This window comes from Dermacentor andersoni, chromosome 8, assembly GCF_023375885.2.
Source record: "Dermacentor andersoni chromosome 8, qqDerAnde1_hic_scaffold, whole genome shotgun sequence".
Taxonomy (NCBI): domain Eukaryota; kingdom Metazoa; phylum Arthropoda; class Arachnida; order Ixodida; family Ixodidae; genus Dermacentor; species Dermacentor andersoni.
Window position 1 is genome coordinate 38,423,511 of NC_092821.1, and position 25,158 is coordinate 38,448,668.

Genomic DNA, 25,158 nt, shown 5'->3' on the forward strand with positions numbered 1-25,158 from the left:
CTGCGACTGGCGCGTCGCAGAAGCCGCGTCGCCTGGAGGGCATCAGTGCGGATGACGATGCGGTCCGTGGGGACCTTGGGAAAAGGGGCAACAGAGCACAACGCTTCTCGGACAGTAAAGAGCTCAGCACAAAAGGAGGAAGGAGGCTCTTTGATTCCAAACCGGGTCGTCTTATTAAGGGCAGGTGCGCATGGGCAATACATTGCAGTGGTTGTTTCACATTCCTGAATGCTTGCATCAACGTAAAGGACGATGGAGCCAAGCGGCGGGTGGGCATCTTGAGTTATAATTCGTTCACGAAGCGACGCCGCCACGTGAGTTGATGTCGGGCGACGTATATCAGTTGGCTTGTTATCACTCAGCTGTGCAAACTCCAGGAAGGAAGAACTGGCGATGGTGGTGGTAGAAGGGAGTACGAGAAAGCGTAAGCCCTGAGAGCACACGTTGCGTGTGAAAGGCTGGCCTTAAGCCTGCGAGCATCACGTCACTGCTGCGCCAGCTCATCTAGTGTGTTCAGCTGTGCATTTTCTTGGAGGGCCACGATCAGGTTGATGCGGGGGAGGCAAGTGATGACCCTCATTGCCTCGCGATTACCAGCCTCAAGGCGATACCATTGTGCCCTCGTCAAATGCTGAAATTGGGCTTGAAAAACAAGGTCTGGTTGCACTACTGCCTTCACCAATTGTCGCGCAACATGTGAGTGGGCGCCGCCCGTTTTAGGAGCAATGCGCCTAATCAGACCCAACGTCTGAATTGCCTGCTTTTTAGCGCTGGAGAGCCAAGCAGTTCCGGTTCCCGACTAGTGTACCATCAGACCCAGAATTTTTATAGTTGAACATTGTTGAAGAGGGGCTCCGGATAGATGAAGACGAATGGGTGTTGCAGAGAGTTTACGCCGGCCGCAGCGAATGGCGACTATTATCTAAGCAGATTTGCAGACGGAAAGCCTAAGGCCGACCGAAGAAGCGTAAGTCGCCGTAATATCTAAAGCTGATTGAAGGGCAGCGGCTTGAGTCGGCAGGTCATGAGTGCTCCATACCGTGATGTCATCAGCGTACAAGAAATGTATGTCGGGTATATCGTGTAAGCGCCGTGCAAACGGGATGAAAGCAATATTGAATAATGTCGCTGACAATACAGATCCCTGGGGTACGCCGCGAAGAGGGACAAATGAGCCGACGGCGTCACCACTGAGGCGAATTGCAAAATGTCGGTCTTCAAGGAAAAATTTGACGAAATTCCGTACTCTAGGGGGAAAATGCAGCATGTCAATTGAAGCCAAAATGGCAGCATGACTGATGTTATCATGCGCCGTTTCGACGTCCGTAGCGAGGAAAGTACGGATACTGTGGCTACGAGTTGACGATAAAACTGAGGACGCTAAGACAACCAACCCATCTTCAGTACCTATAGATGGGCGGAAGCCAAATTGAGCAGGGTGGTAGAAACCATGGTGCTCTAGCCACCACGACAGTCGTGAGGCTAGCATTTTCTCAGCAAGCTTGCACAATGTTGACATTAGGGAAATGGGTCGGAAGTTGCCAAGGCCGGTCGGCGGCTTGCCTTGTTTCGGAATCGGGATCACAATAGCCGATTTCGAGACTGGAGGGACAACGCTATCTAACCATACCTTGTTAATGGTGTCGAGGAGTTGAGGAAGCACAACGGAACTTAGGTTCTTGTAAGCCTCATAAGTAATAGAGTCCGGACCGGGTGCTGTTTTGCGACTGGTACCATCTATCGCAGCATGCAACTCAGGCATTGTGAAAGAGCTTGCAATCCCCTCGGAGTCTGCTGTCAATGGTAGCTTGTCAATATGTGCCGGAATGCCTGCCGAGGGAGCACCATTGCTGTTTGAGGCAACACGTCGTACTGAGGGAAAAACTTCCGGGCTGCTTCTCTGGCGAAATCATCCGGCGACAAACCAGCAGCGAAGCAGGCCGCGGCTGCCGCGTCTGGACGGCGGCAACCGTGTTCCATGGCACGGCACGTTCGCCAGAGAGAAGCATTCGGTGTCTTGGATGAAAACCGCTCACACCACGTATGGCAGTGCCATCGCGAGAGGTCGCGTTCATATTGTTCATATCTGCGGGGCTTAGCAGTAAGGAAATTCAGTCTTGTACGTGCTTGTGCAGAAGTGGGGTCTCGGGATGCTGCCAGCTCAGCTTGTCTGCGAGCAGCCCACAAGTTGAGCAGGCCGATATCCGGTGCCGGTCGATCGACGTCTACCCAGCTGTTGGTAGTAGCTTCATTGAGCGCGCTTTGTATGCGGTCAACAAGTAGTGGTGACGAGTCCACAGAGGCATCTTGGAGAACGGAGCGAAGGGTGTCCCAGTTCACCACAGAAAACTTGCAGTGCAATCGGCGGGCCTGCGACGGATGAAGGCCGATGATGATAGGGTGGTGGTCACTACCCCAGCAGTCGGGCACCAGGTGCCAAGTGGGAGTGCCGGGACCCGACCACCACGTAAGATCCGGTGCGTATGTTGTACGTCGAGGAAAACTTTACGAGCGCGCCCTTCTGTCAAAAGCTGCATTGTACTGTGCTGATAAAGAGGCATTTATTGATAATGATTGAGTGAAATATAGTTGCCTTCTGCTTCCTCGCCACGCGTATTTCGACACGTGTACTCGTTTATCTTTCTCGGGTGAACGCGTTTCATCGCCTAACAAATGTTAGCGCTCAGCGGAGGCCTCGCTTGCATGTATGGGAAGTTTCGCAAAAATCATTTCTGTTGTCATTGCACTTTGTGTAATCTGACTGCCGGTATGCGCGACACGAATTGTGTAGTACTTTAAGAAAGGCACGCCGGCACCAGCGATTACTCTGGAACTTTCGCTGACTGATGTATAAAGGCCGACGTGTCTGTCCAGCTCATGAGATTCCGATAATGGCAGCCTGTGTTCACCGCTATTGTTGTTTTTTGAGTGTAACGTGCTTTTGTGGGCACAGGTTCGCCCAACGAAAAGTTACTTATTCACATTTTGGTGGCTGCATTAGTCCCCGTCACTACAACGTGACATCTGGGGGAGTTGCTTTGTGTTCATGCACCGCACACCCCCAACAAGCCATGATCCAAGCCAGAATTGCGTTGACAACACCAACGTCGCCAAGGACAAGCGAGGTAGCCACAGGCTGCACAGGACTGCTCCCGGAGCCCGGACGTTTGGCTGTGACGTCCGGGAAGATCGTGGCCAATCAACAACCACAACGGCCGCGCCAGCGTCCCCCATCGTGCTTCGATAACCAAGGGAGCGACCTACCTTTAATGAAGCTTAGTCGGACGATCCGGAAGCCTGGCTCCTGACTTTCGAAAGAATATCTGCCTTCAATAATTGGACCACCTAGGATAAGCTACACAACGCGTACTTCTCCTTCGAAGATGCCGCTATGACATCGTTCGAGAACCGGTAGCCCACTCTTACAACCTGCGGCTTGTTCCGTAGTAACTATCTGAGGACTTTCACAAGCGTCGTCCGGAAAGATAGGGTCGAAGTCCTATTGGAAGCCCGAGTGCAGCTACCTAGCGGGAATGTTGTCATATTTACGGAAGAAATCAGCCGTCTATTTCGCCACGCCTAACAAGAAATGTCCGAGGAGAAGAAAGTTCGCATATTCATGGGTGGTGGGAAGCCTGAAGTTTTTGCCGGAATGATACATAGCGCACCAGAGACCGTCGAGGAGCTTCTTCGTGAGACCATCGGCAACGATGACAATACAAATACGGAACTGATAATTAAACCACCACACCATCTCTACAAACTACGCCAGAGTTCAATCACTGAGGCCCGACGACCTGCGCGAGACTATCAGAGCGCTTGTGCGGGAGTAGCTACAGAAGTTGCTGCCTTCATCACAACCTCGGGTGGCTTCGATTGCCGACGTCCTAGGCGTGACGTACCAGTCACTGGGAGTCCCTCAAACACCGAAGCCTCAGCCGGAAGTGATGACTTCCGCCGCCGTATCCCGCCGTCCCGTTTCCCCTCCACGCCAGGGCCCGGTAATGCCGCAGTTCCGTCTTCCAACGCCGCCACCGTCTGCACGCCAACCCGTCGTCCTGCGCAGCATGCCAAGGAAGACTGAGGCTTGGCGCGCCACCAACTATTGTCGGCTCTGCTTCAACTGCGTAGAAACGAGACACGGCTACCGCTGGTGCCCATAACGCGAGAAGGCCCTACGAGGGTTCACCATCAATGCGCCACGCCCACCGCTTAGCGAGTGGTCATGTGACATCGCCGACTACATCGTCGCAACGCAGTGGAGATACAATCGCCCTTCGCGTTCGCCGCGCCAGGACGCAACTTGTCGCCGCAGCGGCGACTAAACACTGGCCCAGCCCGGTGCCCGTCCGTAGGCTCCTCTCTAGCAAACTAATAAAGCAACCGATCGAGGTGTGGTTGCTGCACGTGGTAATGCCGAAGTTCATCCCCTGCCGACGATGACACTTCAAGATGACGCTTCAGCAACGACATGCCGCCACATCGACGGATCCTGGAAGCCAAGAATGCTCCGATGAAAGACGACCTGACGACGCCACGTACCAGCCAAAGGTCAACGCGACAGAGCCGTGATACGACGCCAACACCTAACTGCAACGGACGACAAAGAACATATTTAAACTGGCTATCACATTCCCATCTTAAATAACACCGGTTAAACATGGGTACGATGCTTCCACGGTGCTTTCCCGCGGTAGAAGTAATTCGCTGTGAAAACTGCAATTAAACAACACAGTTTGAATATTTGTTCATGTCATTGTCCTAATTAGAAATTCAAGCTTGCTGCTGCATTTCGTTCTCTAGGGCACGGAAAAATCATTCGTAGAAAGTTTGGAAGCGCTTGTACCAAGCCTTACAGTATAGAACAAAGGTCTGTAGCGGTGCGTAACCACTATTCAGAACTTTCTTATTGCAAGCCTGAATCACAGGTTTTCTTTGCATATATTCACCCAAAATGTGTTCTTGCCACCTTAGGTGCAACATTTGACTTCTTTTCCATTCAATTGTTGTGCTCTCAGCCTTACTGATACCATTGTCATATGCTTTAGTTTAGTCTTCATCGCTTACCTCTGGTGGGGAACCTAACAGACGATACATGGCATCGGCTTCGGCATTATTGGATTTCACAACAAAAATTTTCCTACTAGAAAACATTGCAACTAAACAGTGATAAACGCACGAAAATTAACCTCAGGATCGAGAGAGCCTACAAACGGGCTCTACACCTCGCAATTGCGATAGTAAATGAAAAAAAGTTACAGGCTCTAGGATTACACTCTAACATGGACAAGCTCATGGAGGCCTACGGCATTTTCGCAACTGGAGAGACACTCGCAGCAGTCCCCGACGAGGCAACACATTCTACAATCACTCGGGATTATCTACAACACTCAATTCGGACCAAAGCGGGACAATAACGCAGGTTTCAGAAAATACATACACGTCCCACCATTACCTGAGAACACCAACCCTCTGCATAACCAAGAGTGCAGGCAGGAAAGAGCCAAATCCTTACAAAAACGCTTTGCAAACTCTAAGGACGCGGCTTATGTAGACGCGGCCCAGTTTTGTGATCGAGACGTCATTACAGCGGCTGTACTAGGTCTACAAAATCGAACCATATTTGCAAGATCAGCCATCACAACCTCGCCGTGGATCGGGGAGGAAGTCGCAATCGCCTTGGCGCGCGCCTCAACCGCCGCTAAATTCAGAGTCAGTGACTCAGAGGCAGCCATACGAAATTTCGCCCTAATCCCTCATAATTTTTGCCAGGGTGCAGATGGACGCAACTCATTTAGGCACCGGTGCACTCCTGCCTTCCAAGAGCCGAAACTGCTCACCTGTCTGGACAACTGGTCATCCGTGGCCGCACGACAACCTCTTGCGATGAGCAGTTGGAACCTCTCCGCCTTTCAGGGATGGACCTGATCATATGATACAAGGAATTTCTACAGTTCGACAGCCAGGGCAGGGGGTATTAGCCTGCCGCTCACAAAAACTTAGATAAGAAACAATCAGTAACCCGGCACCATTTACAGATGCACACTTTCCCAAACCCGGTGGCGTACGGTCACCTTTACGCGAGCTATACAGAGCAAATTATAAATAATGCGCAGGTAGAGCCGATATTCACCACATCATGGAGGCGTGCCCTATGATAAGTACCGAAGAATGCACCAGCCTATTACCTCCCCTTCCCATCACAACCCTAGACCGGTGGAAGACTGCAGTACTCAGCTCAGACGCGGATCTCCCACTCCGGGTCGTTCTCATGACCGAAAAAGCCACGAAAGCGCAAGGCCTGGCCACCACCTGAGGAAGAGTAGGGGCCCTCCCACTACCCTCCTCCGTATGCCCGATCTGGCCCGAAATAACGTTCGTTAGTAATACTACTAGAAAAGACTAATCCAGGTACTCCACCTGCCGATTCCTGTGGGTAATGAACTTCTTAAAGACTAAATTGACCACATCTTACTCCGCCCACACGCTGTCACTCCGTCTTCAGCTATAGCAATCCCGCCCGATATCAGAGTGATCTCTCGTAGACTTTCCATGGCTAAGAGCCTAGTCAGCGGACACAGCGGTCCCCGTTATGCACCGGTACCACGCAACAGTTTGAATGCATAGTGGCTACCCACCGTCATATACCGTCCCTGAAAAAACCAATGCACTGTATGAGGGCCACCATTTGCTGATTCTCAGTGCTAACTGCTAGCCAATCTAAGCTTATATATACATCCACCGTGGCAAACACAACACAGGGCGGTTATTCAAACGCGTTTTTTTTCTCGCAACACCTACGCATTGATACCACACGACCGTAGGTAACACTTTAACAGTGGTAATAATACACACGCTTTACCTGTGTGCCTAGTTGATGCATTCCTTATTTGGATCAACCTTCACCTCAGAAAGAAATAAGGTTTTGACCAGGCATTTAGGGCAGGAGAGCAAGGCTCACAAGTAGATCAGTAGTCGCCTGCTTCCTCTGCCCATGTGACCTAACTCTATCGTACCTCCCCAAATTTTTGCTAGGTTTCATGAGTGGACGCATACAACGACAGAGCATGGCACATTTCTAGTTGGACATCCAGCATCACAGTGTACCCAGAATAATGTAAGATAACGGAGAAAAACCTGTCATCGTGTCTTTGTTACTTTGTTCGGTTATGTCAAAGCTAATGGGAAGACGTCACTCACGATATCAGCAAGCGGAGGTGGCGTATATTGCGTCATGTCAACAACTACATGTGCAAGTTATCCTGGGTTCGCATTGAGGGAAGACGAAAGTAGAAGAATGGGCACCGCCCACAAAAATCAACTCAAATATTTATACTCTTCTCGTAGGCGGCATCCTGAGTTTTGTGCAGATGATTGTCAGGCTCATTATTTCTGAGGACAGTCACGAAACAGAGCTCAGTATTAAGTGCCCACCTAAATATCTAGATCTTCGGCAAGTGCTCACGCAGATCTACACAGCTGTGGCTTCCACACCGTCCAGCCTCAGGTGTCGAGATCGCTTCAAAGTACTGAAAACGAAATGGCGCTTTATATCCCAGATACATTTCAGCTGGAAGGAAACTTCACTTTGGCTAAGTTAGTTATAGATGAGTAGCATATATGCCATTGTAACGGATGAGGAGGGTTTATTTACAAGGGTATGGAGGAGGTGCAGACAAAAGATCGCAGGTAGTAGGGAATTGTTCTTCTTCCCTGTTTCGTCTCCGACGCGCCGCGTAACACTATCATAGTAATATTGGCACACATGCAGAGCTAGTAATTGCCTGAATTATTTTTTATTACAGCCTGCTAGTGTCACTTTAAGAAATGGCGCGTGCGCTGTAAGTAGTTAGTGAATATTATGCAAGCCCCAAGCGAAACTTAGTGGTTGGAGTTCCGCGTAATTTCAGCGAGTGAGTGAACTTTTTGTCAGTTTCGTGCCGATAATGCCTATTTTTCTACGTTATCCTAACACACCCGCCTTTTTTTTTAAGCATAATATTTTGCTCGATGGGTATTCCTGCCGACGCTTTCGCAAACAAAGCCACTTTTGCAGCCCGTAATTTTGATGCAGTTGGTCTTTGAACAAATGGAACCTAATTAAAAGATAAGCAACAAATCAGGCAGTGAATTCTGTGAAGAAACGAATGAATAGCACTAATTTGTGATTTCTGCACGTTGCTTGCCTCCGCCTCAGTGCCACTATCCAATAAAAACGAGGTTTATTTCGCTGCCGCAATTATAGAGGCCTCTGAAATTGTTGAGAACCTATTCGTGCATTTATTTTATGTGAGGATTCGTGCATTATGCGAATCACAGCACAGCATTATTTACGTGTTCATTCATGATCGCTGTCTTTCCTTTACAAGATCAGTTTTGAACTAGGTTCTTGCATAAATGAGGTTTGCAGATGACACTGTGTCAAAATGCAGTTATCGCGTCCAGACCCCACCAGCCCTCTTTTGGCGTTTAGTGTGTGATTCAGTATTTTTTGCTACAAATGTACGAGACATGTGCCGCCGTACTCGCTGTGTGATAAATACGAGTTACTTTATATCTCCTTCCGAACTGCTGGGTTTTCTGCGCTGAAAATTTGCACAGTGAAAGGCTTTAGCACTGTTACGTTTGATATTACGTTTGCCGGCACTCCCTATCTGTTCTATCTAAAATAAATCCGGTATGGCCATGTTCTGCAGCGATGCCGCTCAAAAGATGCAAATTCCATTGTGATAGAACGGTGGTGCCATGGGGAATAACTATGATGAACACCATGTTTTCAGCATTGCCGCGACAGATTGCGTCCCCGCTTTGTTCAAGCAGAGTCGATATGTTTTGAATAGCATCACCACAGACCACAGCTCCATCACAATTTTTCTGCAAGAAAAAACTTTTCTGTGGTATACAAGCAATCGTTGTAAAAACTAAACTCACCGCGAAATATGACAAATCTGTGACATTTGCGTATGAACTAGCAAGCAGATAATAGAAAAAGGTGATTTTTAATGCACTCAAATTGACGCTGCGCTCAGAACAGCACCGTCTGCAAAACTTCTTTATAGAAAATCAATGTAGAAGAGTCTTCTTGTGGAGGTACAGCAGGGAGAACTAAGGACAGAGATCGTGTCGCGTGGTCAGCAAAACAATGAGAGCGTAAACATCGTTAGGTCGCGTTAAAGAGCTGTATATTGTTAAGGAGCTTTTTCGTGATATGTAGCGGCTAGCTAACTCATTTGGGAATAAAAATCTGTTAATTGAGTTAATAAATATTACCCTCGTTTAGAAAACAACGTACGCGTTGTGATTCCGCTTACGCCTACGTGGGGTACCAGGGCATGCACCAGTACTTTTTCAGATGTTTACGCCCGTTGCTAGGATTAATCTTAAAATCCCGTTTAAAAATGTGGCATTTAAAAAAAAAACATGGTTCACACGTGATTTCGGGAATCATGGCTAAGATTGACCAGCATTACATTGTTTACGGGGTTTCCGGCAGGTGGTAGCTTTTTACCTTGGTACTACGGCAATATTATTTTGGCTTCTAGCGCGAAGTGAAACACAGACACAGAAAGGAGCAGACAGGACGAGCGCTAACTCTTAACTAAATTTTTATTAAAACGAAGAACATATATATAGGTGATTGCAAAAACCGTAGCAAAAGAACATGACAAGGTAAGAAGCATCAGTTTAACTACGGCAATCTACGGCAATCTTGAAAGAAAAGAACTGGTAAAAGCGTTAGTTTTCATACTTCTGCATTAGGTTATCCTGAAATACTTAATTATTCGAAATATAGTTTACTTAGTTGGTCAGAGAGAATGTTGAGACACTAAAATATGGCTAGGACACTACGGGTAGGTTATTCTTTCTAGAAGCAATGAAATTATCACCTTTTAATAACAAGTCATAGAAGACTACACGTGCGATCAAGAACAGCTGAGGTTGCGACCTCGGGAACGTCCTCTGTAGCTCCTCCCGCATGCTTGTTCGGATGGTCTCGTTCAAGTCGCCGGTGCCACGGCTTTGGACCTCATGTTCCGGCGTAACTATTTGGCGATCACATTGTCTCGTGCGCATTTCTGGCGTTTTCTCTATCAGCGTGGCTTCCGAATAAAAGTTCGCGAATGTCTTCAGTGGGTCGTAAATAGGCACGATGAACAGGTCTTGCCCCACAGCCCTCATGAGGAAACACAATGCCTTTTCTTCTGGCATGTCGAGGTCAGCATGACGAACCAGGCGGGTCATCTCTTCAGGGACAATGGCTCGATTCATGTAATAAGTAGTAACTAGCAGTAAATCTGGTCCAGAGCTGATGCTGCGTCGATAAAGAATGTCCTCATGGAACATTAACATTCTGACTGAGCGATCTGATTGGCCAGAAGTCAAGGGTTCTATCATCGACCGTAGAGAGCCGTCCTTTCGCTGCTCACAATGTATGTCGCCAAAGTCAGAAATGGCCAGAAGAGAAGTGCTGGAGTCCAGCTCATCGTTGTCGTGAGGATCGACGAGGTGACGGGAAAAGCAGTCGGTGTCAAGATGTAAGCGGCCAGACTTGTACATAACAATGAAAAAATAACCCTGGAGTCTGAATGTCCAGCAACCAAGGCGGCCAGTCGGGTCTTTCAGTGATGAAAGACAGCACAGGGCATGGTGATCCGGTCAAAATGGCCGGTCAAATAGGTCATGGTGAAATCGGTCCACTGCCCACACCAGAGCGAGGCACTCGCATTCGGGGATAGGAAAATTGTGCTCTGAAGGGGACAAGAGGCGGCTGGATTAGGCAATGACGCTCACTGCCCCATTTTGCTGTTGGGCAAGGAGAGCACCTATGCCATGGCCACTGGCGTCTTGCTGAACTTGAGTTTGTGCAGATGAACCAAAGTGGTCTAATGTGGGAGGCGGTACCTACAAGCGCATGAGGGTGTTAAAGGCGTCGGTTTGTTTGCGGTCATAAACAACACAGTGTCGTCCTTGAGAAAGTTGGTCGGTGGCTGGGTGATATCTGCACACTTTGCGACAAACATGCGAAAATGGGAGCATACGCCCACGAAGCTGTGTGCATCTTCTGCTGAGCAGGGTAAGGGAAAGGTCTTGACTGCATGAACCTTATTACTATCAAGACGTGTTCCGGCAGAACTCACAAGGACACAAAGAACTTGGACTTCATGGTGTCTAAAATGACACTTAGAAGAGTTAAGTCGGAGGGCAGCCTTCCTAAAGAATTAAATAGTAGCAGCGAGGCGACTGAGGTGGCTGTGAAACGTAGGAAAAAAGAGGTTGACATCGTCCCGATACCATAGGCAGGTGGAGCACTTATAACCCTGAAGGAGATAGTCCATCATTCTTTGGAAAGTTGCTGAGGCATTACAAACTCCGGAAGGCTTGACCTTTAGATGCTAAACATCATCTGGTGTAACAAGCCCGGTCTTTCTCGGTCGAGTCCATCAACCGCAATCTGCCAATAACCGGATCGGAGATCAATTGAAGAGAAGTATTTCGATTTATGAAGGCAGTTGAGAGCGTCATCAATCCGTGGGAGAGCGTACACATCCGTTTTTGTGATTCGGTTCAGTTGATAGTCGGCACAAAATCGCCAGCTTCCATCCTTCTCAGCCAAGAGAACTATCAGTGCCCAAGGGCTCGAAGAGGCCTCAATTACACTTCTCGTTACCATCTTTTCTACTTCAGCTTGGATAACGCAGCGTTTTGCCTGAGACACGCGATAAGGACGTTGGCAGATAGGACTAGCATCACCGATGTTAATCTGATGGGTCACAATCGAAGTCTGTCCCTGCGGGCGATCCACAAAGTCAAAGATGTGGCGATAAGCTCTCAGGACGAGATAACGATCCGCAGTCTGTTCGGGAAGCAGATCTTGAGCGATGACTCAAAATTACGCCGAGGTCGGGCGTTGCAGAACTGATCGGACAGCAGGTGGCTGCAGGACGAGGAGGGAACATCTAATACAGAGATGGGGGTATCGTCGATTAGAGAAGCGTTGCCGAGTGACATGTCTTCCGTCCAGGATAACTTGTGTAAATGAACCAAACCTTAAGATAGGAAGGAATACGCGGTTGTCCGAAATATTCACACTGATATGAGGCCCGGCAACTGTGCCTAGCAGGAGAACATTGATATTAGGTGTCTGCACACAGTCACCATGAAGAAGAGATGGGAAGCTCGTCAAATGTATAGGTATGTCTGCTTGACGCAGCACTTGTACGAAGTCTGCAGAAGATAAACGAGGCTCAGCTGATTTTGGAGGACAGCAATAATTAGGCAGCTGGAGTTCGAGGAGGCCAGCACTGCAGTCATTCAGTGCTGAATGGTCCGATAAAAACTCGACGCCGATGATCAAGTCATGGTAATACAGCTAAATAGCAACAAATAAGACGGTAATGCTGAGACCAACAACACTTATTCGAGCAGTACATATAGTTAACGGGTGTTGCTCCACCGGCGACCCTGATAACACGGTATGCGGCAGGTGTAAGGATTTTCTTCAGGCGGCAACATAGATGGTTGTTCATTACCGAGATATGCGCTCCACTATCAACAAGCACTGGGACATCACTGTCAACTTCTACATCGGCTATATTGCTTCTGGTGGGCATGACGGGCTTTCGTGGAGGCGTCAACTATGCAGCCTCACCTCCTGAGGTACGCGAGCAGGTCGGAAAGACGGCGACAGACGACGGGTCTGGGATGACCTGGGCGGAGGGATTGACTTTGCGGGGAACCGCACTTATGACTGCTCGGTAACAGTGAACGACTGCGCCATGCGGACATACCGTCGGTGGCATGCAGGTCGGTGGGTCCAGGAGAGTCCTGTCGGTCTTCACAAGACGATGTTGCAGTCAATGTTGGGAAGCCGTGGAAATTACTGGTAGATATGACGGCTTTTCACTTGTTGCAAACACTTGCACTCCGTGATAACGTCATTAAGCAAAGTACACTTCTTACAAATCAGTAAATTGAAGGCATCATCGATGATACTTCTTAAGATATGGTCGACTTTGTCAGACTCGGGTATTTCAGCGTCGGCTTGCGGCAGAGATTCAGCACGTTTTGTGTTTAGGCGACGTAACTCTCAGCGGACGTTTCAACTCACTATTCTAATTGTTTCGTGGAGATGACCTTCCGAGCCAAACGGTTTTCCGAAGAGTTGTCGCAGCTTCTGCTTGCAGGTCTCCCATTCACGTAGTTGTGCTTCTTGATTTTGAAACCACACTCGCGCTGTTTCCGCCAAGTAAAAACGTATGGTCGCCAGCGTCATTGTGGGATCCCATTTGTTGTGGCCGCACAATCGCTCAGACATCTAGAGCCAGTCGGGGATGTACACGCCCTCGGTGCCGCCGAAGGTTCCCGGATCACGCGGATGCCTGAGTACGAGAGTCGATGAAGTCGACGCAGGCATTGCCAAACCAGGCACCCTCTCCTGCGACATCTGTGTGGAACCGCGGTCGCGGCCATATCATGTGATAAGTTTATTTAAAAGTTCAGTTACTGAGGTGTCTGGAATAACAATGAATAATTATAAATCACAGAGACAACCCAGGACGAAATTTCGAATAAATCCGAAAAATATAAAAAAATAGTACAGTACAGTATTCATGGTTTTCATTACAGATGTGATATCAGAGCATAAGATTAGTTACAAATTGAGTTACTGAAGTGTCTCGAAGTAGAAATCACTAGTTACCGCACACCAAATCTAAGAATCGTAGATTTTAAAGACCCGCCATGTGAGCACGACTTCGCCAAAATTCCTGGAAACCCAGAAGGAAGCTGAACAACGTCAATAATGACTTCTCATACAAGAAGGTGTCATGATATTTAAGCTGCTTATTAATGAAAAACAGTTGCCTCCGAGCTCGATTGATGCGTTGCCATCGCCTAAAGTTAATCTAAGGACCACCACCACCGAAGTGCGAGTGCCACTAAGAGACACCTAATGCATAGATTTGGGCCACGTACCATTTTTTTATTCAGGTACCTTAAAGAGCACATTGTGCATTACACACAGGGGGGGGGGGGGGGATTATAATGAATGGTGCAAATATACGCATGTTAGGGTAGTCCCAGCGCTGCCTTTAGTGCCGTACGGAGGAGGGTTTCCATCTGGTGCATCTCAGTCTGAGTCAGATTATGATAGGGGTGATGGTAGGTTAATCGGCTAATTATGACGACTTGCACAAATCGGAGTACGTCTTTTTCTTGGACTCCTTGTCCGCGGTTTGTAATGCGCTTTATCATGTGCGTTACTTGGGTAAGTTGTTGGCGGAGCACGTGTAGGGTATGTGTGGCCTTCCCGTTGTGTTGTATGTGAAGGCCTAGTACACGTTAGTCAGCATACTCTTGGAGTAACGTTGCCATTGAGATGCAATGTGATGGCTGATGGAATATCGGCTTTATTGAGTTTTTGAATACAAGCAGGAGCTCCGACATCTCAGCTGCGCAGTTGAGTCCTCCGGCTGTGGCATACTCTTGTACTATATTTACGGCTTCCTGTAGTGCGTCTTGAATGGCGCCGTCTGACCCTGTGGTCACCGAGATCTTAACACCATCGGCGTACAGGGTGTGCTGCACGTTCGCAAGTTTGTCGAGGAGTGGTGGTAGCTTTGCCATCGCCACGCTGAGCAGGGTGGGTGAGGGAACCGAACCCTGGGTAGTTCCTCTGCCGGAGAGGTTTATGATATCCGACCGAATATCACCTTGGCCGATGGTGGCTGTACGGTCAGATAAAAAGGCTCGGACATAATCATAGGTGCGTTTTCCGCATCGGGAGAATGCAAGATTCTTTAGAATAAGGACACGTGAGACGTTATCGAAGGCCCCTTTGAGGTCCAACGCCAGAATGGCTCTTGTTTGAGCTTTACATGAACTATCCATAACATCCTCCTTAACTTGTAGGAGTATGTATTGCGCAGACAGACCTGGTCGACAGCCGAATAAGGTATTGGGGAAGAAGTGGTTCGCTTCGAGGTGAGGCTGGAGGCGCATTAGAACTACGTGCTCGAAGAGTTTGCCAATACAGGAAGTCTGGGAAATGGGTCTGAGATTTTGGAGGGACAGCGGTTGCCCGGGATTCGGAATTAAGGTAATATCGCCATTGGGCCAGCATCCGTATCGTGTGTCGGCCGCTGGACGCCGGATCATCGACCAGCACGTTGACGACATGCTGGAGCGTGGCATCATCCAGCCCTCTAACAGTCCCTGGGCATCTCCGGTTGTTCTCATTAAAAAAAAAAAAGATGGCTCCATACGGTTCTGCGTCGAATATCCCCGCCTCGACTGAACAACGCGCAAAGATGTTTTTTCTCTGACGCGAATCGACGATGCCTTGGACAGTCTACAGGGAGCGGAATTATTTTTCTCGCTGGATCTGCGTTCCGGGTATTAGCAAGTGCCAATGGCAGAGGCTGATCACCAAAAGCCAGTCTTTGTAACACCTGATGAGCTATATGAATCTACCATCATGTCATTCAGCCTCTGCAATGCGCCTGCCACTTTCGGTCGAATGATGGACACCATTCTTCCAGTGCTGAAGGGCATAACGGGCCTGTGTTATTTAGGTGACATTGTGGTTTTTCCCACTCACTTTGCGTCTTACCTCAGCCGCCTCGAGGAAGTCCTTGTGTGCCTCTCAACTGCAGGACTGCAACGTAAATTGAAGAAACGCCACTTCGGCGCTCGCAAGCGTCCTATTTTCAGTTTCAGTTTCAGTGTATTGATGCGTTTGAAATGTTTACAAAAAAAGTAACTCTAGGAGGTCCCATAGTCAAAGACTGGGGAGGGACCTCCAAGAATAAATGCATAGAAAAAGTATACTTAATGCGGTTAACAACAGCAGTAGCAATCCTAGGAACAGAAAGTATTAACAAAGTCGAGTCATAGTAATAACAATAAAGTATAAACACGAAAAGCAGATTCAAGGAGTATTATTCAACATACAGAAGCGTAAAAAATATACAACACGATCACTTTCCTAAGAAGTGGTGACGAATTTTGCTCTGAAATAAATGAATGGAAGGAGATGATTTAATGGAGGGTGGTAGTGAACTCCATATTGATGTTGCCAAAAAGTTCGCAGTAAGTTTGCCGTAGTTAGTCCTTGGTTTCGATAGGAGGTAGTTATTATCGTATGAAAATCGAGTGCCAGTGAAATGGGGGGTTTGGTCTTTTGATATCAACGAAATTTGCAATTCTCCTCGACAAAATTTATACGTCTGGACACTAAGACAACATTTATTTAAATCCACTACAGACAAAATATTATATGTGCGGAGTAATGGCAGAGCACTACATGAAAAATGGCTGTAACTGATTATTCTCAAAGCTTGGTTTTGTGTGTGTTGCAGGGGTGCCAAGTGAGTTGCGTATTACCCCAAGAAGAAATGCAGTAAGAGATGTGGCTGTGAATAAATGCGTAGTAGAGTGAAATTAATATACGTATAGGAAAATAGGGGCGGACTTTGATTAGCATTCTGATACCATATGCTGCTTTACGGGTTAATAAGGATATGTGAGTTGTAAATTTGAAATGATTGTCGAGTTCAACTCCAAGAAATGTTGCATGGTCAACAGCCTGAAGCGAAGTCGAACCAATGGTAATGCATGGCTTCTCCTGTACGCTTTTTTGCGGGGATGAAAAAATTACGAATTTCTATTTAGTAGCATTAATATTGAACATATTATCTCGGCACCAATTAACGATTTTAGCCACGTCGGCATTAAGGTAAGACATTAGCGATTCCAAGGAAGTGTTAGAAGAATAAATTGTTGTGTCGTCAGCGTATAAAATACAACTGGAATGTGTAATGTATTCTGGAAGGTCATTAATGTACATGAGGAATAAGATTGGTCCTAGTATTGAGTCTTGTGGAACCCCTATGTTAGTTAGTTTGGCACGCGAATGTGTATCAGAAATAGAGATGATATGTTTTCGATCATGTAAATAACTGAGAATTAGGGAAAGTGCTGGACCACACACGCCAACAGCGTTTAGTTTAGCAAAACGTATGTCATGATTTAATGAATCGAATGCTTTAGAAAAATCAATAAACAAGGAACCAGCCAATTTACCTGTGTCAATGGCTGTTTTAAGATAATCAGTTAAAGTAATGAGCACTAATTCAGTTGAATAACCAGATCGAAAGCCAAATTGATTACAGGACAAAATACTGAACTTTGTGAAATAGCTAGTTAAACGTACTACGAATAACTTTTCAATTATCTTGCTGAAAAATGATAAAATAGATATAGGGCGGTAGTTTAATAACGAGTTCTTGCTACCCTTTTTGAAAACAGGAATAACTTTGGCGATTTTTAAGCAGCTAGGAAAGACGCCAGTTTTGAAGATTAGAGTTATTATGTGTGAGAGTGTGTCACTGATAAGATGAGCTATAAGCTTTACATGAGATGAGTTGAAGTTATCTAAACCAGCTCCAGTGTTCTTTAAGCTCAGAATGGTCATGCGCACTTCTTCTGGGGAAAGTGGACCGAGAAAAAAACTGTGTGGCAAACGATGATAAGCCTTGTCGATGTGAACTGAGAGACGTGGCTGGTCGGGGCAAAAAGAATCGACAAAGGCGTTAGCAATGGCTGAAGGATTATTAAGGGTTTGTTCCCCAACTTGAATAGCAGTTATGGCGGGATTTGGCGATGTTCTATTTAAAAATTCATTGATAATTTTCCACTGTTTTTTGCAATCGTTGCCAGCACGGTCAATTTCCTTTTCATAATACTGTTTTTGAGCGTTTTTAAGAAGCCTGCTCAAGATATTCGAGTAGCACTTGTAACGAGTGAGCAGGGTCGAATTAAATGGCATCTTTTTTGTTTTTTTATAAAGGTTATCTTTTCTGCGCACGCATTTGAGAAGATTATCAGTCATCCACGGACGGGGTACCAATTAACTTCGGCGATTTTCCTAACAAATGAAGTTTTGTCGAGATTTTTTCTTTTAACATGCATATCTGGAATATTCATATTCGAATTAATACGCACGAATATTGGATAATGATCAGTTAGCGAAACTTCAATGACACCAGATCCAGGAGTAACCATGAGGTTCGACAATGCATGGTCAATTAGTGTATCCGGACCATTTATATTCCCCCGAGTAGGTACAGTTACAAGTGATTCGAGGCCATGTCCACTCAAAGTATCTGTATAAGCAGTGTATGATGAACTGTGAACATCTAAAAGGTTAATATTGATGTCACCCATAATAATGATGTTTTTACATTCTAGAGATAGCGTGTGCAAAACATGGTTTAGTTCTAAACAAAAATCATTAAAGGATGACGACGGCGATCGATAAATAGAACCAACCACTAAATTTCTGGAGTCAATATCGAGAAATGATGCGTTCAGCTCAATCCACACTGATTCGCAATTTACTTGATTAATTGTTAAGTCCCGACGCCTGGAATATTCTAGCTCTGATGAAATGAAGACAGCTGCGCCGCCATGACAGCTGTCACTCCGGTGACAGCATTCTGGTGTATAAGATGAAAAAGAGTACAAGTTGTTATCGGCGTCGCTGAGCCAGGTTTCACTTACACATATGATCGAGAAGTGGTGCTGGCTGGATGATAGGAAATGATAAATGTCATCAAAATGTTTCCGTAAGCTGCGTGCATTAAAATGTACGAGGGATCGGCAAGGAGGCTTAAGGTAAGAATCTAGGTCGGACGGTGTGAAGTATGAAGCCATAAGAGGTCTGTTGGGGACGGATTGACATTATGCCCATGATTCAGGTTAAGAGATAACAGAAAGGTCCGCTTCACAGTTAATGCGGTGAACTCGGCTGTCTTCGGACTTGCGTACCTTAATACGGCAATTCTTAGTCCAGAGGAAGCGCCATCCTTTTTCTTTCTTGAGTGCTAAGGCCTGGAGCAAACAGCCTCTTGTTGTCAGGAGTAAGGTGTTCGTTAATGAAGATGGGTCCTGCGTTCTCTCCAGAGAAATTAAGACTGCCGGTATCCATCCTGGCCTGGCGAGCCTTTGCCAGGAAATCATTTTTTTTAGCACGAGAGCTAAACCTAGCAGTAATATTTTGATGACCTGATTTAGTGGGCACACGGTGCGCTATCTCGATCTCGACGGGAGCAAGAGAGCATGCCGCTTTATCGCCAACGGCAGTTACAATAGAAATGCAGTCGTCATCCTTTGTAAATGGTATTCCTTTGATCTCAACATTGTTGATTTTACAATACTGTTCCATCTCGGCTAGCCTTTTTTTAAGGGCTTCATTTTCTGATTTCAGAGCCTTGTTTGATGCCGATAGCTCAGCTTGCTGGGTACGAGTCTTCTCGACAATTTCATTTACCATGGTCAGACTGCCATCCATGCCAGAAACTTGGGTACGCAGGCTGCTGTTATCCAGTCCAGCTTCCTGCAGCTTCCATTTCACATCGGAAACAAGTTTCTCGACCAGTTTTTGCAATCTATCTTGAAATTGCGCCTCGAGATCATCGAGTCGCTTGGCCAACTCCGCATTGGTAGGCATAACGGAAAAGCAACTTGAAAAAATATAGAGTACGAAACGCGAATGCAGCAGCAGCAGCAGCAGCAGTTGCGGTCACAAATACTCTTATGCTATCACCAGGGGAAACAAGTACCAACCTGTGAAACGCAGAAGAATGCTTTAGCAAGCGCACACTTGGACCGCAACTGCTGCCGCTTTGATGCCGGTGTACATCTGACGGAAGCTTTTAAGGCCTCAAATGGCCTGGCGCAGGTGCTCTGGATGTGATCCCGTCGCCAGGTAGTGGAGCTTGGCCGCACCTGGAGGAGCAGCGATTACACCCACGTGCGGTATGGAGCAGCAAACAGCTTCACCATCAGATGATAGCCTCGGGCCGTAGAATTCTGTGAAACGTAGAAGAATGCTTTAGCAAGCGCACACTTGGACCGCAACTGCGGCCGCTTTGATGCCGGTGTCCATCTGACGGAAGCTTTTAAGCCCTCAAATGGTCTGGCGCAGGCGCTCTGGATGCGATCCCGTCGCCAGGTAGTGGAGCTTGGGCGCACCTGGAGGAGCAGCGATTACACCCACGTGCGGTATGGAGCAGCAAAGAGCTTCACCATCAGATGATGGCCCCGGGCCGTAGAATTCTGTGAAACGTAGAAGAATGCTTTAGCAAGCGTACACTTGGACCGCAACTGCTGCCGCTTTGATGTAGTTTCAAAAGACGGTATCCTCCCGGACCCCATGAAAGTTAGCGCCGTATCCGTGTTCCCTAAAACCAACCACTATGAAAGAGCTTCGCAGCTTCATCGGCCTATGCTTATTTTTGCGACGCTTCGTCCGTAATTTTGCCTCTCTCATTGCCCCCTTGACGCAGCTTCTCACCGGCAGTTCTGTGCTATCGGCCTGGTCCCCGGCGCGCGACAATGTATTCCAAGAACGGCGACGCGTTCTCACCTCTCCTCCAGTACTGCGACACTGCGATCCCTCTGCTCCAGCTGCGATCCATACGGACGCTATTGGTATGGGCGTCGATTTGACATCGTGGCCGAAAATCAAGCCCCATGCTGGCTATCTTCACTAAATGTTCTAACTGGTCGGTTCGCCAGTTGGGCATTGTGTCTACAAGGGAATGACATCCGCGCTGTTTATCGCTCAGACCCAAAGCATATATACGCAGACGCTCTATCCGAGTCACACCTGCATTCTGGTCGTGTGCACTCGTCTCTTTCCAACTGTGGTGCGTTCGCCCTCAGCATTTCCGACATGCCATCAGAGCAACGCAACGACCCATGGATCACTGCACTCATTGACTTCCTGTCTATCCAGTCGCCAGCGCCGATCTCACAGAGTCACGCGGCGCACTTCATCATTCGGCACAACCTCCTGTACCGCCGCCACTACAATTCCAGCTGCCGCAAGTGGTTACTTGTTATACCCCTACACCTCCGCTGCGACATCTGCACCACGTTCCACGACGACTCACAATGCGGCCACGCTGGTGCATTAAAGGCATACTCTCGCCTCCAGCTTCGGTACTACTGGCGCGGTATGTACCGTTTCGTTCGCCCGTATAGTCCGGTCATATCACATATGGCAACGATGCAAGACGCCACCTCAGCATGCCTCCGGCCGCTTAAAACATTTACGATATCCCGCACGAACGTTCGACCGCTTCGACATTGACCTATATGGTCCGCTTCCCAACACTCCAAGCGGCAACCGCTGGGTTATTGTTGCTATCGACTACTTTACGCGGTACGCCGAAACTTCCGCGCTAGCATCTGCCACAGCGAAAGACGTCGCCAGTTTTATCCTTCAAAACCTGATTTTATGCCATGGAGCACCTCGAGAATTACTGAGCGTCCGCGGTCACGTTTTCCTCTCCGACGTCATTTCAGCATTCCTAAAGGAGTGTCGTATCATTCACCGCACTACCACGGCATATCATCCTGAAACTAATTGGATGACGGAGCGTTTTAACCACACCCTTGGCGACATGTTAGCTATGTATGCTTCACCTGACCACTCGAATTGGGATCGCATTCTGCCTTTCGTCACCTACGCTTACAATACTGCCACGCAAAACACCACTGGGTTCTCCCCTTTTTTTATCCTTTAGAGACACGAACGTTCATGCACTACAGACACGGGTCTACCCAACCAGCCAGATGCTTCGGAGTGGACGACTGTTTCTAGAGCGGCTGCATACGCCGTAGAATGTCGCCAGCTTGCTGGTTCATTGACATCCTAGGACCGGTGGCGCCAAAAGCATCGGCACGATTCATCCACTAGGGCTACGTACTTTGCTCCTGCCTCGCTGGTCTGGTTGTGGGATCCCTCTACTCCGCTAGACCTTTCCCCCAAACTGCCCTCCAAGTACCACGCTCCTTATCGGGTACTCAAACAAACATCCACGATAAAATATCTCACCGAGCCAATGGAAGCGCCTCCTGACCAGCGTTGTCACGGCCAGGAAATTGTCCACGTCTCCCGGCTCAAGCAGTGTCATGACGCTCCTGTGTTTTCCTATCCTTAGGTCGCCAGGATGGCTACTCTTTTGGTGCGGAGTGATTGTACTGGAAGGTACTGGGCAGCCGGCATGGTGCTTGAAAAAGAAGACGGCGATAAGCGCTTGCTTCCCGTTTCGATATAGCATCGACCTATTTCAACCTACCACTACAAACTTAGAACTAGTGTTGCTAGGTGAACACCCGCATTACAATACATTTAATTGTATCACTTTTGGTCGGTATGATGTCAAAATATGCGCACGTGAATTTCTAGATGTCATGGTTCCCTACTTTTCTCTTTTATTTTGCCATTTGATTGTGTGGCCCAAACGTAAGTTTGGTGCACCATTGAATAATTTTCCCAGTTGCCTAACACATTTCCTGACGGTTATATATGACATAAAATATATGGCACGTTTATGAAAGGCAATGTATATTTCCGTATGATTTATTAGAATTTCTTCTTGCCCTGCTGTTATACACATGTTTATTAGTTCGCCTTGTAATATAGTTAATAATATTCATGTTTTTATACTTCATACACGCATTAGAGTTTGTATAAAAAACAACTTGCCCCCAGACACAAAGAATAGCACTTTTGCAAAGAGGGGAATGGAACGCAGTTCGTCTAACTCAGAAATCCGTGGAGGTCACAGTACAGGTGTCCTATAACCAAGTGGAGGCGCATTGATCATCTTCAAGATCGTAGAAAAGTTCCAGCGGCTTCAAACAAAGAACAAAAGAAGCACTCTCTTTGCAGCTGCGCCTCGTCGCATGCTCCTTATTAACATGTCACCCGGGTCACCCCTCCATACGTTTCAATGGCTACGGCTTTCGTATTTCCTCCTGTGTGCACAGGACTGAACGTGCACCTGTTGACGTGTGGGTTGTTCACAAACTGTATACCTAGTTTTATTTCCTTCAGTTTGTTTTCATAATGCCACTGTACGTTCACGCAGGTTTGCATTCATTGTTGTTTTCGAAGGCTGATATGAGCCATTGAACATGTTTTTTTTTTTCATAACGCCACTATATGTACGCTTCTTTGTGATCATAAACTATATTTTCTTTCTTATAATACCATTTTTGCAGCACGCGCAAGGCTGGAAAGCTTGTATTCAAGTTTTTGTTTTCTCTTCCTCGCTTTTTTATTTATTTATGAAAAAAAAATGGATCAAGTGAACTCTGTATGCTTGCAATCGCACCATTTGTACAGGCCGGACCCCGGCCGAAACGTCAGTACAATTCTGTTATATTGCCTACGTGAATTTATTCGTTGAACTCTCTCTCTCTCTCTCTCTCTCTCTCTCTCTATATATATATATATATATATATATATATATATATGTATATGTATATATACGATGCGGAGCATAACTATGTGTCCAGGCTTTCTATAATTCAATGGAAATAAACTCATTTCATCGTATAACGTCCTGCTGTAAAGTGCTAACATTTGCACCTCGGAAACCACACTTCATGTACACACATAGATAATTCATCTGCCACTTACACTAAATATGTTACGCTCTACGTGAATTTCAACAGATGTTGACTTGTCTGTTTTACAGCGAAGCTGTATCCCTAGGATCCCGGGATTTATTCGTCTCAGCCGACAAAAAATTCAACCAATCATAGCGGAAGGCGTGCCCCACGTGCGCCGTTGGGTTCCTTGCAGCACCACCAGACGGCACTCGCCTCCGCGCATCCACGTGTTTCTATTACTGGCAATGAGAAGGAGAGCTTGGTGGCACAAGCGACTGCCCCACTTCAAAGGGGACGCTCACAGCCTCCATCCACCCATCCATCCATCCATCCTCGGCAGCGCCGGCGTCGGTCGTGTGGGGGAAGTAAAAACAAAAATAGCCACAAATCTCGCCTTCGTGCATGGCGTCGGCCGCAAGCGTTTCCCGTGAAAGATTGCGGTTGAATAAGCTACATTTGACGAGAAGCGGCAACTCTAGCATCCGAAGTACGGAACGATGTCGCTAGACTTCCATGTCTAGATTCTGAAACTGCCTAGCAGCCGATTTCATTTCTGTTTTGATAGCGCTATGGAAAGGCAGTGCATAGCATAGGCTCCAGATGAACATGGCGAATACGATGAACGGCGATGGGAACAGGAACGTCAATATGCAAAACGGTGTCGTGTACAGGCTCGGTAGGACCCACTTCAAGCTACGTCACATTGGTCTGTAGTATCAGGCGATACCACAGCTTTGCTGGCCAACAACATTCACAGCATGGAGTGGAGCTCAATTTTTTTTACTGACACTGAAACCATATCGGCAGATTTCTTACACACAACCACCGTCACGACGACTTACACATTATTTAGGTGGGAAGCGCTATCGATGCTACGCGGAAGCAGAAGAAATCCCACCGTCGCGTTTCGCTTCATCTCAGTAGGCACAAGCGCCGACTTTAAGCATTTGCTCAGCGCCATCCACTTCAAAAAGGGGTTTACTCTAAGTTAATGCCATTGACAGCGTTATGTTTGTGCTTTGGGTTGAAAGTGTTGCAATACTGGCGAATGATTCTTCACCCCCAGAAAATGAGAACAGCGTTTTCGGACATATTCTGAGGGGATCGTATGGAATCAGGAAGGGGAAACTAGAAGGCGATCTACAGCGGTTGCGACATATCAGGGGTTGTGACATATTGTAATATTACATTGCCCACTTTGCGGCGTTGTAAGTTGTCTGCACGCTCAGGCGCGTAGGCAGTGAGCTGTGGCAGCGGCTAGACTAGAGGAAACAGTCGCCGTTCTGCCATAGCGCGAACTTCCCGTGACCTGCAAGATTGAACTTCCGGGAAGAGGGCGTACACTGAGACACCACCCTTCTCGGCACAAAATCGCAGAGAGGCCCTTTGACTCGCAGCTTACGGCGTGGTTTGCTCATTCTTATCGCATGTTGGTATATGAAACATCACGCCGACTCCTCGGGATAACAATTGCCTGGAGTGTCCATATAATTGCCATTGGAACAATAAACAGTTTTGTAAACTATTGACATTATGCTGGCTTGATATCTCGCAATGACTCACTGCCACCAAGGCGTTGTTGGCTCTGAATGCATAGATGTTTCCGACGTTGTCTTCCACCACCGGCCGCATCCTCCACTCTGGACCTGTGGCATGTTTAAGACTTCATTTCATCATTACGATTGCGGT

General features: G+C 47.3%; 1 long non-coding RNA gene across 2 annotated transcripts in view; it reads right to left on the reverse strand.

Moving 5' to 3' along the window:
- The window catches only part of LOC129383506 (uncharacterized), a 66,298-nt gene that overhangs the window by 22,551 nt on the left and 18,589 nt on the right, over positions 1-25,158 (reverse strand). Inside the window, exon 1 of one of the 2 annotated variants that reach the window (XR_008611401.1) lies at positions 21,905-22,057. The exons of the other annotated variant lie outside the window; for it this stretch is intronic. This is a non-coding gene — a long non-coding RNA (uncharacterized lncRNA). Of the gene's footprint in view, positions 1-21,904; positions 22,058-25,158 lie in introns of those variants that run through there. 2 annotated transcript variants of the gene reach the window in all.